The 16644-nt window shown below is 37.1% G+C and overlaps 1 protein-coding gene and 1 pseudogene across 2 annotated transcripts in view; both read right to left on the bottom strand.

Annotated features, from left to right (window-relative positions):
• Positions 1 to 16644, bottom strand: part of IL1RAPL2 (interleukin 1 receptor accessory protein like 2) — a gene marked incomplete at both ends in the record, with an annotated part of 1190107 nt that overhangs the window by 1018503 nt on the left and 154960 nt on the right. The gene's annotated exons all lie outside the window — the stretch shown is intronic.
• On the bottom strand, positions 12391 to 16588 carry LOC308415798 (ubiquitin-like FUBI-ribosomal protein eS30 fusion protein; annotated as a pseudogene). The gene is made up of 2 exons: positions 16547 to 16588; positions 12391 to 12778 (listed from the first exon to the last, which is right to left on the bottom strand). The product of its transcript is annotated as a ubiquitin-like FUBI-ribosomal protein eS30 fusion protein (transcript).

Below are 16644 nucleotides of genomic sequence, written 5' to 3'. Positions count from 1 at the left end.
ATGACTGAGTGAATTCTTCAACCTTTCTTAGACTTGGTTTATCTGGAAAATGACTATAACAGAACTTTCACACAGGTTGACTCTTATAGCTGAAAGCAAGAAGCCATGCTTTATGCATAGCACATAATAGCCACATAGCAAATGTTAGCTATTGCTGTTCCTTTTTATTACTATCAACATCAGGTACAGACAATCTGATAACTACACTTATCAAACACTATGATTTTAAGCTCAAACACTTTAGAAATCATTTTAGTTAGTTCAAAGACACAAAATAACACATATTTCTTAAGGGCAAACAGTTGCTAAGGCCAGGCTCAGTTTTAATTCATACTCTAAAATCAAGCATTGTTTAACTCTAATAAATAATGTATTTAGCACTATATTATACCATATATCTAACTTGAAAATAAAATCGTAAGAAAAAAAAGAAAGCAATCCATATCAACTTATTTCTACCCTTCATAATATTGGAGTGGTGAATGAGTTAAATATATAAGAAAACAAGTATACATACTTTTGTAGACTCAGTAAATTTGCAACTCTATGATTCCATAAAAGAGGACAAGGTTATATTTGTGTGAGTTAATGCAGACTGGCCTGTGTAAAAGATGACTGGACTATATGTATTTCAAATGGTAAATAAAAATGTAACAGTGATAGAGGAAAGCATTCAGTGGCTATTTTGTCAGAGGTATAGTTGGTATAAAGGCATTAAATCATCCCCAATCTCATGTCTATCTCTTTGTAACTCCTGGAGCATTTGTGTGTAACACTCATTTGTCAAATAATAATATTTCATCTCATGACACCTGTTTTTCAGTATTGCTTTGAACAATTCATCTTCTGTGTTACCTAATTTTTCATGTTTCACCACCTCCATAGAATTCAAGCTCGAAGGAAGAGTTTTACAGATGACCCTTTCGCCCATGGTATTTTGCATAGGGTCTTAGAGTAGCTACTTAATAAATATTTACTGACTTGATGATGGAAAGAGAGAGAAGCCAAATAATTTTAAACATATAAAAGATCCTCACTTTTTGCTGGTGCCTCCTGTCAAATAGCTTATTCATTCCTCTGAAGTATTTTTAGGGCCATCTAAATGAGTTTTGGGCTCCTTCTCTACCTCCATTTCAACAAAGAATATAGTGATATGCTAAAGCAATCAAATTTCTCACTCGTTAGTAGCTTTATACGTATTTCTGACATCCTATTCCATTTTAAGCCCTCCAAAAAATTCAAGGTCCCCCAAGTCAGCTCTTTTAATCATTTTTGAAAATGAAGGATTCGGGATTGAGGAGATAATATTGTGGGTAAAGTATAACTTATGTACAGTTGGATGCTGTAGCATGTATCTGTGATTCTAGAGCTCTTTAGGTGACATGGTAGGGAGAGAAATATAAACCCCAGAAGAACATGAGACATGTAAGCTAGTGTGTATAGAAGATAAAATAAGGAACTCTATCTCAAACAATGTGAAAGAAAAGGGGTGACATCAGAGGTTGTCTTCTGACCTCTATAAAAGCATATATGCACTCATAAATAGGTACACAACACAAACACACACATATACACTGATAAACATAAATTATGAATATATATATATATATATATATATATATATATATATATACACAAATATAAAGAAAACCAGAAAATTCCTGATTGCATTAAGACTGCATCAATATAGTTTGATCAGTTTTCAAATAAGTAAGAGGCACTTGGAAGTAATTATAAAGAATTAATCAACTATGATACCATTAGGTATCTGCATCCTGGCAAGATATAACAGTAATGTAATGTTCAAATTATATAGGAATTTTCTTTAAAACAAAGCAGAGGGGTATAATTTGAACCAAACAAGGATCCCAATGAAGGTGGTAAAGAAAGGATTGAAGAAGCTAAAAAGGGTTGCAACCTTATGAGAAGAACAACATTATCAACCAACCAAACCCTCCACAACTTCCATGAACTAAAACACTAACCATTGAGCACATTTGGAGATACCCATGGCTTCAGTTGCATATGCAGCAGAGAATAGCAGTGTCTGGCATCAGTGTGAGAAGAGGCCTTTGGTCCAGTGAGGGCACATTTTTCCAATGTAGGAGAATGCCAAGGCACTGAGGTAGAGAGGGTGATTGGGAGAGGATGCAGCTTCGTGGAGACAAGTGGAGGGGGAAGGGGGATGCGAGCAGGGTGGGGGAAGTGGATAACTTTTGAAATGTAAATACAGAGAGTATCTAATAAAAAATATTAGGACAATCAGTGAGAATTGCCCCTGCTTAGAAACACTTCAAATGTTGGCTTTATGACTCAGGAAATATATTACTATCTAGAACAGTGGTTCTCAGTCTGTGTGTTGTGACCCCTTTGTGGGGGTTGCATATATTTACATTGCTATTCAAAATAGTAGCCAAATTGCAGTTATGAAGTGGTAATGACATAACTTTATGCTTGGGGGTCACCATGATATGAGGAACTACACTAAAGGGTCATACCATTAGGAAGGTTGAAAGCTACTGATTTAGACAAATCTTAGCCATTTTTGTTTATGACTGAGAGCACCAAGAGGTAAGAAACTGACATTAATTACATTAGGGCCTGTCAAAGAAGATGCACATTAATGGTACTCCTTATGTGTCAGTTTTAATGAGAATGTTGCCTATGGCCTGGGATATTTAAATACATGTTCAGCAATTGTTGGTTCTGATTTGAGAGGTTGTGGAGAGCTATTAGTCTTACTGGAGGAAGTTTATTACTGGTTGTAGACCTTTAAAATTTAAAGCCTTACCACTTACAGTTTGCTGTATGCTTCTTTTCAGTTTTTGAGGATGCGATCTCTCAGTTTCAGGTACTGGCTGTCTGTTGCCATGGTTTCCTCACTGTTATAGACTCTTAGCCTCTAGAGCTGTAAGCCTAAATCAGCTCTTTCATCCTTAAGTTTCTTTTGGTCACGTTGTTTTATTTCAGCAGCAACAAGGACAACAAAATAATACACCTAGTATCACTGATTCCTCTGCATGTTTGCAAGGTTATTCATTTCCAGTCTGAGCACAAACAAGTCTTAATATAAAGGGGTCAATTTCTAGTTATTAAAAGAATAGTTGAAAATTAAAATACTCTTCCCAGAGAGAAGCTTTATGGTTCCCTCAGAAAAGCTTGATCAGACCACGTATTAAAATTAGGGTGGAAAAAAAAGGGAAAATAATCTGATACAATTACTCCACTGCAAAAACAGGCTATTACTGGTTCAAGAAATGAATTATATTCACAAGCAGACCACCCTTTCTACCCATAAAACATAGTCTCTCAACCCTCCAAGTGTTTATAATAATTCCAAGGGATCTTTTATATATTTTGCCTGCATTTCTAGCATGCGGGAGGCTGGGTAAGTAGAAAATCTCAAATTTGAGGCCAGCCTGAACTTGCTTGATGGTGTCTTAAAAATATTGAAAGAAAGAAATAAGGTAGGGAAGAAGGGAGAAAGGTAAAGAGAAAAAGAAAACATTTTTAAAGATGTATTTGTTCTTCTTTTATGTGTATTTTTGCTTTACTAGCCTGAGCATGTGCTACTTGTGTGTTGAGGCTGAGATAGGTAGTCAGACTCCCTGGAATGGGACTTATGGATGGCTGGGACATACCAAGTGGGTGCTGAAAACCAAACTTGGATCCCCTGAAAGATCATTAAGTGCTCTTAGTCATGATTTCTCTAACCTTCAAAAGCTAAATTGAAGTAGGTATAACAGTATATAAACAGTATTTCATATCATAGACATCCTTTAGCAACTTTATACAATTTGTGTGACTGTTTGGCTTGGTTACTATCCTTTCTCTAATATCACCACACCCCAAGTAGAGATGAGAGGAATAGCAAAGCGAAGCAGAAACACTTAGATGTTTGTATTGTCATAGAAAATGCTCTGTTAGTTCCAGCGGATCTGACATTTTACCCTCTTCTACACTTCTTGGATACCAGGCATACAAATGGTACATAAATATGCACGCTGGTAAAACACACACATAAAAAAATTCACATACCTGTCATTATTAAAAATAACAGTAGGTAACAGTGATGGCTAAATAAATTAAATGATTATAAAATAAAATTGTATACTGCAGACAAACATGGAAAATATTGGTGTGTTAATTTAAAACACAAAATATGAAATTGTGCCTACAATAGCTGCAGTTGTTTCAAATTGCATGGACCTGCATTGCAATAAAAAGAATTATGCTAAGTAGGTATATTATAGTCACACAAAATGTATTAATTATATCAAAAGTAGAATTATTTAGAAAAGAGATGAATCACAAATCAGTGATTTGATTTCTAGCTTTACAATGCATAACATAAAATCTCTGAAACTGAATTGATTTTTTTCAGATGCCATTTCCCTTAGGTTGTTGTTAATGAGTCTATATGTTCATTGGGGCCTTATCAACAGATTATAAAAAGTAGATATGAAAGGCCAAAGTATTTCAGCTGAGTTCTGGGTCATAACATGAAGGTATTGTGAAAATATGCATTTATTATAAAATCTGTCGGAAAAAATGTTGTAGACTTTTAAAAAACGTAGTTCTAGAAATACATTTAGAAGGTTCCTATGGGAATGCTGGTGGAAATAAAAATGAAGATGGTGAAGAAAAACTATAAAGAAAGGCTTAGATAGCTCTGGGTTGAATAGCAATTACATGAAACTGAAGTCAGCTATTCCTAGAAATAAAAACATAAAACACAATTGTCCCTTTCTGCTTTGAATCAACCCCAAACTGCTCCCAAATCGTATACTATTACTGTAACTGCACTATGCCACACAATGACTGTAAACTTTAGGACACAGTTCTCCATTCAGAAAATACAGGCAATTCTAGCCCCATTTGCAAATATTTATAGCATCTACAAAGTTCCACCAAGATGAAGACCATCTACCCTCTTTCTCTTACATAAAATAATCTCAACTTTATGCTCAAGCAGGCAAGTAAGAAGCCATGGAACATTTATCTGAATAATAGATATAATTTAATGATAGCAACTACAGTCCTCTTAATGACAACTTGAATTTGCTCAGTGCCTTATTCAGCAATATTTTCACACAATCTAAGTAGCGATCAGAGGCCAAGTCCCTGAAGATAATTATTCTATCAAAGCAACTCTAAATTTCCTTCTTGCCACCAATTCTTTCCTATTTCAGGGGCCGTTTGCTGGTCATTCTGGAGTGATTTGACTGAAGAATGTAATCAGAATAAAGCAGCGGTGCATTTCCCTGCACTAGGCACCCACATCCCAAAGGGAGATAGGCTCTGCTATCTGAATTAATATCTATGGATCCTTTGGAAGGCTGAATTCACAATTCATGTTGATAGTTGTTTGCTTAAAACCATCAGTCACCTAAGAATAGATGAACTGATGGCCTGATCAATACATCCTCTGAGAACTTTTGGCAACAGCTGTGGTTGCCTTTCGTCTTCCCCCATGATATACTCACATTGGCCTCCACTATAGCAGCCCTCCAAATCACCTCTCCTCAAGCAATGCCCTATGCTCCAGAACTTTCTGTCTTCATTGCTCATCAAAACTGGTCTGAAATAAGTCTTTCAGGGTCTTCTTGTTTTCTAGTTGGCTGAATATTCAGGGGGAAAAAACAATGCTTCCCAACATGCTAAACTTCAAATATTCTTAAATTTCAAAAAATGAAACATTCACTATATGTAAGCAAAAATGCATATATACTTATTTGCACAATTATTAAAAACTCAGTAATCTCTGTTAGTGGATTTACATTCTACTAATGGAATAAACATTTACAGTGGTTAAAATGAACATATAGTCACTCACTGGTTTGATATTTAGACACCAATGTACATACTACCCCATAGATCCTTTTCTAATTATTTTTGGTGTGTCAGAGGTATGAAGAACATCATTTAGGACCATTAACACAAATCAGCCCTTATTCACGCTTTTTCAAATCCCTGGTATTTTAGTTTTATGGTGATACAAATTGTGTGTTTGTGTGTGCATTCAGACGTGCATGTGTATGTACACATAATTTGTATATACAGTCTCATAAGGTTGGTGATCAGAGAAGTAACTTTATTAGATTGCAATTACATAGCTAATTATTAGCAAAAGTCAAAATTCAAACTCAGGTCTGTCTTATTAAAAATGTATGCACTTAATTCCCAAACCATATTGGCTCTCATTAAGCATTCTTGCAGTAAATATGCTTCAAACTTCTGTTTCCTTAATCAAGTTAAATAGCACTTAAAGCCTTTAAGGGATGAAGCTAATGGAGGAGGGCTGTCAGCCATCGGGGGTGTTAATTAGAGGTGAATTCTTAAAATCACACCTGTGTGCCAATCTATTAGTGCTCAAGCATATGATCAAGATATAGCTTTAAACATACATCACTGGAAGAGGTATATGCTTAAGTAGATTAAAATGACAATATTGAATTTTTAAGTAAATGAGGAAAGGCAGTTTTGCGAAAAGAGAAAACAAGATCATCTTTCAAGATTCTCAAAAGTAGGCTCTTTGGATGTGAGGATAATCTGGCAACGACATCTGACACCCCATTGAAGGCCAGCATTGATTTTGTTGCTCTGGCTGGCTAGGAGGATATTCCCTTTCTCCCTCAACACTCCATGGGAATCAATCTCAAAGCTGCACCGTCAGTCCAAGAAGATGATCTCCCTGGAATAGAGTTTCAGCCAAGCATATACAAGTAGCTGAGCTCCATGCAAAAACCCTCAAACAAGCTCTTGTAGTGATGATTCTGGACCTAAGAATTTTTTTAGGGTTACAAATTCCCAGGTCACCTTATTCTTAATCCTAGGCCTCCTAAATCAGAATCCAGGAATCTCGGCATGTTTTAACTAGGTCTTCAGGATTTTTCTGATGCACCTCAAGGCAAGTAGGTCAACCATCAAATTAAATAGTGATAAAGCACAGTAGTAGAGCTGGAAGTGACTATTAAAAGGGCAAAACATCAGTTAGGGAAAAATTAATCTGCCTGGAGCAAGACTGGTCAAACAAGGTGATTAGTAGCAAACAATGTAGACTCCATTTACCTGTGTTTGAGACTTAACTTACTAATCATATAATTTTAAGAAAGTAACTTAACCTCTCATCAATCTTAGTTCTATTGTTTGTAAAGACAAGGCAACATTAGTTTCTCCTTCATAGAATCATAGTGAAAATAAATGAGTTAATTCATATAACAGAGAGAGAACATGCTTGAAGTATAATTGATATATATTAAGGTAAATTATAATTGAGTATATGACTTTTCTTAGTTGGAGTTAGCACGGTCTGAAGAGGTATATAGAGGCACTTCCATTATGACCACAAAAGGAAGCTTTAAGCCACCTCTCCAGAGTGATAACAAAGCACTGGTAGGGTTGTTGTGACAGTCAGGAGGGACAACATGATTCAAATCACCCAGTTGTGTGGCATTGTATTATAAGCACCTAACAAGTGGTATCATAAAGAGCTGGCTTCCATCAACCACAGTCAAAACATCATAGAAAAATGGCACTTCAAGTCGACCTGCTGTTCCCTAGATCAATGAATCCTGGAAGGACACTTACACTGACACAGTGGCAGGTGCAACACCTCTCCCAAACAAAAGATATCCTCATGACAGTCTCAAAATATTAGCTCATACTTTCAGAGACAGAATGCTGAAATTGTTGAAGTGCCTTTTTTTCTCTCAGAAAGCCAAGTCTGAGCAAGTATTTTGGAAAAGGATATTAAATTCTATGGGTATATGCAAAAACCATTAAAGAACAACAGTGTGCCTATGCCACCCTTTTTGGTTGCTGCCATTGTGTGTTGCGGTGATTGAGATCAAAGTTATAGCCTTGCACACATCACACAAGCATTCTACCTTTGAGCTGTACTCTCAGCTCATCCAACAACTTCAGTCTGATATCAGTTTTATTAGCACCATTCAAAGATTTCTAGAATGCCCATGTTTGAGGCATTCATACAACACGCCCATGAAACAATTAAAGTGGTATTATTGTTGACTTACAGGCAAGTCCTCTAGGCTCCTCCCAGGGACCTAGCAAGGACTTCCTTCATCATCTGCTTGCCAAGGGCAGGTGAGGAATATTAAAAGCCTACTTGTCACCCCAGCTCTCTCTCTTTCTCTTTCTGTCCTTCTTTCTGTTCTTTGTGTTACACCCCCAAAATGCCCACACCCTACCTCCACCCACTCTGCTTCTCTGCCCCCATGGCTCTGCTCCAGTATATCTGCCTCTATCCCTTCTCCAGGTCCTCACTCTCCTCTCTTTACCCCAATATGCCACCCTTATGCCAGGTCTGTGGCAGGGCATGATTTCTCAGGGGGCACTTTGGCATGGGCCCAGCCAGATAGCCCTTTACCTGGACGCAGGGTGCATTGTATTTCATAACATTTGGTATCCTGGCTTGGATCAGAATTGCCTGTAAGCCAAGGATTATTTTACTAATTCTAAAGACAGGGACATTTGGTTGATCTGGATGGCTAGGTGGGATTGATCATTCAGCAAATGTCAAAGATAGGATTGGAACCCTCTTCTTTTATTTACCTTTCTATTGTTCTTCCTTTAAATGCCAAAGAACAAAAACAAAAACAAAAACAAAAACCTAGCTATGTTTTAGCAGCAGGGATGTGCATAGCTGAGGTCAGAAGCACAGAGGGAACAGTAGCAGTTGAATCAAATGCATTTCCTAGCATGGTTCTCACTCAGAAATTTCATTATCTTTGTTAGATTTTGAACCAAAGCTAGGAACTTTGGATCTTCACCCTTTTTCATATTTATTCCTATAAGGACCCCAAAGTCGCCATCTTCTTTCTGTTAGGAAGTTCAGGCTTCTAACAAGCTCTTCCCAAACAAGGATTTTTTTAAATAAAATTATAAATCAGACTAAGTCCTAGTCGCAGGAACAGAAGTATGTCTGTGTCTACTATGTATTCAGAGTAACTTTACAGTAGACAAACTTATCCATATTCTATAGGCTAATGTTTTAGAAGGAGGGGATTTTGACTCCTGGAAAGATTCAAATATCCGAACCCATTTTTAAGGTGAAGCCTTAAAATGTCACTCTCTGTTTAAATAATGCAATCTATCACTTTGTTTAATTGCAAAAAAATATGTACACTATGAAAAGGAAAAATAAAAAAAGCAGGGCAAATGCAATAATAACTTCGAGTTGGGAGGCTGAGATTTACCAGCTTGGAAAACACAGCTGTGGAGTGAAAAACTGGGGAAGGGGAAGAGGTCTTGCATCAGAGTGTTGTTTTGTTTGTGTGCTTGCTTCCCCAAACAAGTGATTTTTCTTCAGCTCTGCTCAGCAATGATGTTGCTGAGACTGACTTGTTCTTCTGAGCTGATTTGCTCCTACATCAAGTTCTGGGATCAAAACAAGACAATCTTTATGCTGATGCCAAACTGGACTATGTGCTATGTACCCTTGATCTAAGATAGTGGGAGATGACAAAAAAAAGTACACTTCCTTCCCCAGTCACACTGCTTCTGGTGAGAATGCTGCAACATTTGAATACAAAGATGGAAGCTGGCCAAAGTCTGTTTTCACAAGGGAATTCACATTTTTTTTTTCTATAAGGTAGGTTCATTTTGAGGAACTAGTTGGAACATGGCCATGTTGCCTTTCACACCCTAGAACTTTTCCACATGTAGCAACACTTAGCATAGCAGAGCCAGAAAGGTCTACCATAGATATTCTATATTCTAAATATCCCAAGTAGAGAAATGGAGAAAGGGCACACAATTACAGACTACCTACTTTTAACTCGGCTAGAACCTTGAGAGTAGATGAAGCCCTGAGTGTATCGCTGACAGGCATATAGCTCATGTCAAGTACCCCAGTGCCTCAGACCTAGGAATGACAAAGCCCCCAGGTCAGGCTCAGCAGAGCTTTCTCCAGTCTGAACAGAGATGCTGACAAGCTGTTGACCTTTAGCTAAAACTAGTGTGTGCAGAACGCATCAACTGCAGCTTCTTCCTCCTGAATGTTGACAGTGTGTGCAGAAACTACCAAATGCAGCCTGCCCCTCCATGAAAGCAACCTGAGATGTCTTCTCTACAGAGACCTCCTACTGAGATTAGCTAACCTGACTTCTCTTTCTTGCTGTATATAATAAACTTGCAGAGTTTTCAGACAATTATTCATACATTTCCCTCAGATGGCCATACCCAATCCCAGATTTTCTGTATGGGTGTCTGCCCCTTCTCTCTTTGTCTCTCTGTCTCTACCTCTGTCTCTCTCTTCCTCCCTCCCTCCATCCCCTCTCTCTCCCTTCCTCCTTCTCCCTCTCCCTCTCTCTCTAAAAATATTTATTCTCCATCAACATGGTTAGGTCAATCTGTAAGCCATGCAGGTCACTGCATGGAAGGGTCATATTTCATTACTGTTTTAAATCATAAAGAAAATATGAATTCAGTCTTCTCACTGGGGAAATCTTTGGCATGTAACACTACCAATCACTTCCTTCTTTATGGAAGTACTGCTTACAAAATAAACATGTATTTATGAAAACATAAAATTTTGATATTAAGGACAGCATAAATCCCTCTACACACTTCAAAACATACTTTATACTTTTCAAAGCCATTTTCCAAGTAAACTGGTCCACTTCCATGATATCAAGTACCAACATCTTTCTCCCCAAGGTGTAAGCATGCAAATATTCATCATATTATGATCCCTATCACGTTTCTCCCAGAAGAGTCGTTATTGCACAGAAAGTCAAGAAAATGATTTAGCCATGGAGATAAGAGCACTGCTTATCTAATTAACCATAGTGCTTGGTGAAGGGAAGTGTGAATAGGTAGGGAGAGCTGCGGGGAAAGGGGATTGCTGAAGTCTAGTCTCAAAAGCCACTACGTTGTCATTGCAAGATGTTTCCTTAATGATCCTTCCAGCCCCTGAAATCCAGCACCACTTTCACAAGTGTGAATCCCTTTCCACAGCTTCTATATTTCTATAATTAAGTATGTTGTTTTACTTTCATGGTATCTCCTGTACAGAACTGTAAAAATCCATATATATTTATAATTCGAGTTACCTGAAATTTGGGAAGAAAAATACCTGGCAATATGTTCTTCTTTTTGTGCTTTATTTAATTGTAAGAAAACTTCAGTGCATTAATACATGGTAGGATTTCCCAAACACACTGACCCTGGCCAACACGAAATCTAGTCGGGGACTGATAGTTCATTAAGAACTATACAAACTCTGAGATGGCTTCCTGAATGGAAAATGAGGTGTAGCTCTTGAGACAAATCCCTATGTTGTTGATTAGTGCTAACAGGAATGTGTGGATAAGAACACTGAACTTTGAGACTGCAGTTGTATAGTTTTATTTTAGTGTTACAGTAATGGAATCAATTCATGAGCTGTTTATTATTAATCGCTGACCCCAAGTATCCTGAGCTGTACAATATGGTAGTGCAAGAAGGTGATCAATGTCTATTTTTTTTTTAAAAATCCAAATACAACATATAATTTTCTTTCTTACTTAATTCAATAGACTTTCACGGATCTAATATATACTGTCACTAAAATGTTCAGACTAGAAAAAGTATAATTTCTACCATCCAACTTTGGCACCCACAGTTTATATTCTATAAATTGCAGTTATAGAATGTAAACAGCAAATAATTAATGTCTAGAGGTTTAGTCTTGGAAATTTTAAACAATCACCATCACAAAACACATGTTCAACAACAAACATGCATGCTGGGTAGTCCACAAAGAAGTGTACAGACATCTCTGACTCATTTTCCTGTGCCTTCAATATAATAATAACATATTTAACAATTATTTTTAGATAGTCTAGGACCTCTGCTATGTGCCCATAATATGACGGTAAAGAGTTATCACATGTACCCCATTCCAACCCATGAACTTCAAATCTAGAGAGACCAAAGAGGAGATTATGAACTTCGTGGTGGGCTGATGGAGGAAACATAATATGAAGTTCAGTCCCAACCTGAAATATAAACAGCAAAAATCAAGCACAGATATGAAAATATTGTTGGAATCAGTTATCATACACCCACATATAACCTTAACAGTTAAGAGCCACAGAACACTCCAGTGTCCAAACTTTGTGACCTCAGCATTCCAAGAAGAAAATAGGAAGGCTACAACATGATCTTGAATCATCTTGAATAAAATATAAACTCTCAAAATACAAACAATTAATGGAACAAAACAACTCTTAAACCTTCAGTAAATTGTGATCAAGAAAAAATTAATACAAGACTAATTTAGTGACAGCTACTTACAGTCTTGACTCTCTGATATTTATTAATTCATTTATTTATTTATTTTCTGGGCAAAGTAGCTTTATTAACTTGGCAGGATCACAACAGGATTTAGGAATTAGTACTGGGGCCCTTTTTCTTGCCCCAGGTAGGCACAACAAAAGGTCGATTGTACTACATTTGCCACTTGGCCTGGCCTGTCTTCTTCTTTTCCTGTTTGGCCACCTTGGGAGTCTGACCTCTCACTTTTTCAGGACAAGCCAGGGAACCATGAACTTTACCACCCAGCATGCGGCCAGCTACTTCCAGAGTGGTCAGGGCCTCTATACCACACTGGCCTAGGGTGGCCTCATCCTCTAATGCCTCCCAGTGGGGCCACGTGGGCTTTGATCTAGGTGACCATCTCCTGGTAGGTCACCTCAAGGGTGTGTAGTTCTTGGGCATAGACAAAGAGCTGTATGTTGGCTGCTAACCTGCAGATGCCTCTGCTGCTACTGAGCTAATGGAGTCAAGAAAGAGCTCTCTGATATTTATTAAAGTAAAATCTCCAATGAAAAATGGAATCAAAACTTACATGTCCTTAATACTTAAAAAAAAAACTCATAAGAATTTTTCATGTATAGGAATTGGAGATATCATTTACATATATTAAAATGAATGTTAAGTGATCTGATTACCACAGCTAAGACACCAAATTACCAATTTTGTTCTAATAACTTCAAGATTATTCTCTTAAACTCTATCAGCTACTTTTTCTTCAGTTTTGCTATTTATTCTTGAGATAATAATTTTATTATAAAATGTTTCTCTTTTTTTTCTCCCTCCAAACACCTGTTACTCCACTATTCTTGTTCAAAATCACATCTTTCTTTTTCATCTATTGTTATTGCATGTACATGCATTTATGTATATATGTATACACACACACATATATAAACCTGTTGAATCTGTATAATGTCCATTTTCCAGTTCCTTGATGCATTTTTAATACATCTTTGCTCTTTTCTACCACACTACTAAAAATGGGTTAGATAGTATTTTTATAGATACAAAATGTTATAATGCTACTTGAGTTGTGCTCTGTTAAGTTAATAAAATGTGCCTTGTCTACATTGGAGACCTTAAGAAGAATTTCCTCACAGCACCTTGCTCAACTGTTGCCTTTCCCATCTGGGAAACTAATTGCTCTTCTGAAAACCATGTGTTCTGTTGTCATCTATTCACTGAAGAAGAGAAAAACAGAATATCTTCAAGCCCTCGATTACAGTACCTATACCAGTGAGAAGCCCTAAGTTTCTTGTTTTGCTTTGTTTTGCTTTGTTTTCTCATTGGGGAACTTGGTTCCTAGCTCTAGTTTCCATACTTCTGGGTCTAAACATTCCCTTTTGACTACAATTTTTTCTTTGCTTAAGACTGTTGATCTCAGATGTTGTTCATACTATTCTAGAATTCTAGATATATTTTTAACCTGTTTATAATACATACTGGGAATAATTTCAAAACTGTACATTCTAACATATGTTTTCATAGAACCTTGGTTTTACTGGCTATTGGTAGGTATTGAATGAGAAGCAGATTCTTTTGTAAGCTGAATATGGTGGATTAAAAGCCTAAGCTCTGGAGCCAAATTGCTTTGGCTGAAATTTCAGCTCAGTACTATATTAGTTGTCTGATCTTGAGCCAATTATGTTATGTTTCAATGCCTCGGTTTTCTACTATGAAAATAACAGAAATATTGGTAATCTTCCCAGGGATATTGTGAAGATTAAGCATGTGAATACATATGTAAACTTGAAACAGGCCCTAATAATATACAAAGGAAGGATCTAGTAGCCAAAAATTACTAATACTGCTATCACCTTCAATATTATTCTATGTGTCTGAGAAATTAAGGAAAACATAACCCGAAATTCAGAAATTATCTATAATGTAGGAAGCCATAATCTTTATTTAAACTTACTAAACTGCATGAGTCTCAATTTAATACCAGATTACCCAGATCTTTACTATGGTCTTATGTTGACACAAACAGACCTTGGAAAACTCATTCTAATCTAGGGGTTAAGGGATAAGGACTCCAGAATGTCATCTACGCTAATTAAATATGAGGCATTGGGGGAACATCACATGGTATTTCTGTTCCCAAATCACTCATGGAAATGAACCCATCAACGAACTTAACTGACAGAAAAATAGTTATGCTGAAAATTCAAACTACTGCATGGTAACTCCTTTTCTCGGTTTATGGAGGCTTACCAAGTTGCTCAAATTTCATATACCATATAGATATGTTTTTAAATCTCCTACAGAAGTTTTTTTAGAAACAGTAAACCACAAAGGTTAACCTCTTGTGAGAAGCCCTGGAAAATTGGAAAATAAGAAAGAATCCTAAGTAAAACACAAATGCAGGCGCTGGAAGGTTTTTAAGAGTAGACATGGGGCTCTTAGATCTCAAAGGTCCTTAAATGTGATTTTGTCCCTCTGTGCCTTCCTTTAGAGAAAGAAAATTAAGCTGCAAAGGGAAAAAGACCTACCAATGGACACACAGAATGTTATTCCTAAACATGCTTTGCTACTTCATGAAAGTACCACAGAAAATAAGGATAGATTTTCAACTCCACAGACAGCCCTTAAGTACATTTATCTTCACAATCCAGTCTAACATGGGAAAGTTGCAGGAGCACTTTATTTGAAAGAGAACAGTATTCCTTCTGGTACTCGGTAAGGAAAATAGAAAGCAAGAATCAGACTCAGAAAGGAGGGTTACTCATGCAAGTTTTCCTTTCCATTGGAGCTCAAATTCAGCTCATAATTCCTAAAAGACAATGTTGTGCCTTATCTGTCTATGTATATATCTATGTATCAGTCTATCTATCTATCCATCCATCCATGTATATTTGCTTAATAATGAGCATAATGTAAGGATACTTACTTAGAGATACTAAAGATAAACTTCCATATTTCTCTTAGAATTGCATGACTATGCCTCTCTAATGTGTTTTATGTTCACATGCATTGGTTGATTTCTCTCAACCAGGAAGGAGAAAGGCCAGAAGACAAAGGGGGAGAAAGAGGAAACTGAGGAGTGTGAGTAGAAAGGACAGGAAACTTTCTTCTTACCATACTAAAGCCTTATTAAAATTCTAGTTTAACCTCATTAATAGCCTTGTAACATTTCTAGAACTCAGTTTTCTCACCTATAAAATAAATGTTCGCAGCTTGCCTCTAGCAGAGTTTTATGAGAATTCCATCTATTTAGGAATAAGTATTCAGAGCAGGGCCTGAGGCCTAGGTGAGTGGAAAAGCCCCTGCTTAGTATGTTCAACATCCTGTCCCACAACACCACACACACACACACACACACACACACACACACAGACACACACACACAAGCAATAATGAGAATGCAACCAAGCATGTACTTACATACCCACGCATATGAGACAAACAGAGAGAGACAGAGAGAGAGAGAGAGACAGAGACAGACAGAAACAGTGAAAGACAGAGAGGAAAAAGGACAGAGGGAGAGGAGAGGGGGGCAGGGTAAAGGAAGGAAGAGAGACAGAGGAGACTTAGAACACTCTCTGTCTAGCATATGGCCATTGCACAATAAACAGCGACAACCAGCAGCTGCTTTCTAAGCTAGCATATATTGGTACTGCAGTGTAAATTAGTACTGTGTTAGAAGAATTTGGGTATAAGAATCTAAGTTCCTAAATGTGAACTGCATTTCCAGAAAGATTTCCTGGTGAAAATCTACCAATGTGCAATGATTATGGAGAGATAAATAAGGAGATAAATCAAAATACTAACAAATGCTGTAATCTGATATAATGGAGAAGGATTATTATAGTTGATCTCTACAATTTGTTTTTGTTTTTTTATTTGTGTGTGTGTGTGTGTGTGTGTGTGTGTGTGTGTGTGTGTGTGTGTGTGTGTTGTTTGAAGGGGTTAGAATGAGTATGGGCTACTTGTCTAATAACAGAAAATAATAACGCCATTTTTCTTTAAAATGTTTAATTTGCCAATTTGTTTCCCAGCAGATCTATACCCCCAAGGACTTTTTTTCTTTTAACAATTCACCATTCCAAGTGCAAATAGCTGAACTCACTCCATAACGCTGGCTCCTAGTTACTGCAACTAAATTCTTGTTATGATTCTGGTCACCCTTTATTCTTTTTGTCCTCTTTGAGAAGGAGGGTGAGGACATGGAAAATAAAAAGACTCCAAGTTGAAAAATCACTACACGAAGCTACACAGAACACACCAAAGCATCCCAGACAAAGGGCAATGCCGATGCACACTCCATCACGAATAGGGACTCTCAGCAGCCATCCTTTTCTTCCTCTCGCTTAACCTGCTCTC

Source organism: Micromys minutus (assembly GCF_963924665.1).
Source record: "Micromys minutus genome assembly, chromosome: X".
NCBI lineage: Eukaryota > Metazoa > Chordata > Mammalia > Rodentia > Muridae > Micromys > Micromys minutus.
This window is presented reverse-complemented; position numbering and strand designations above follow the sequence as displayed.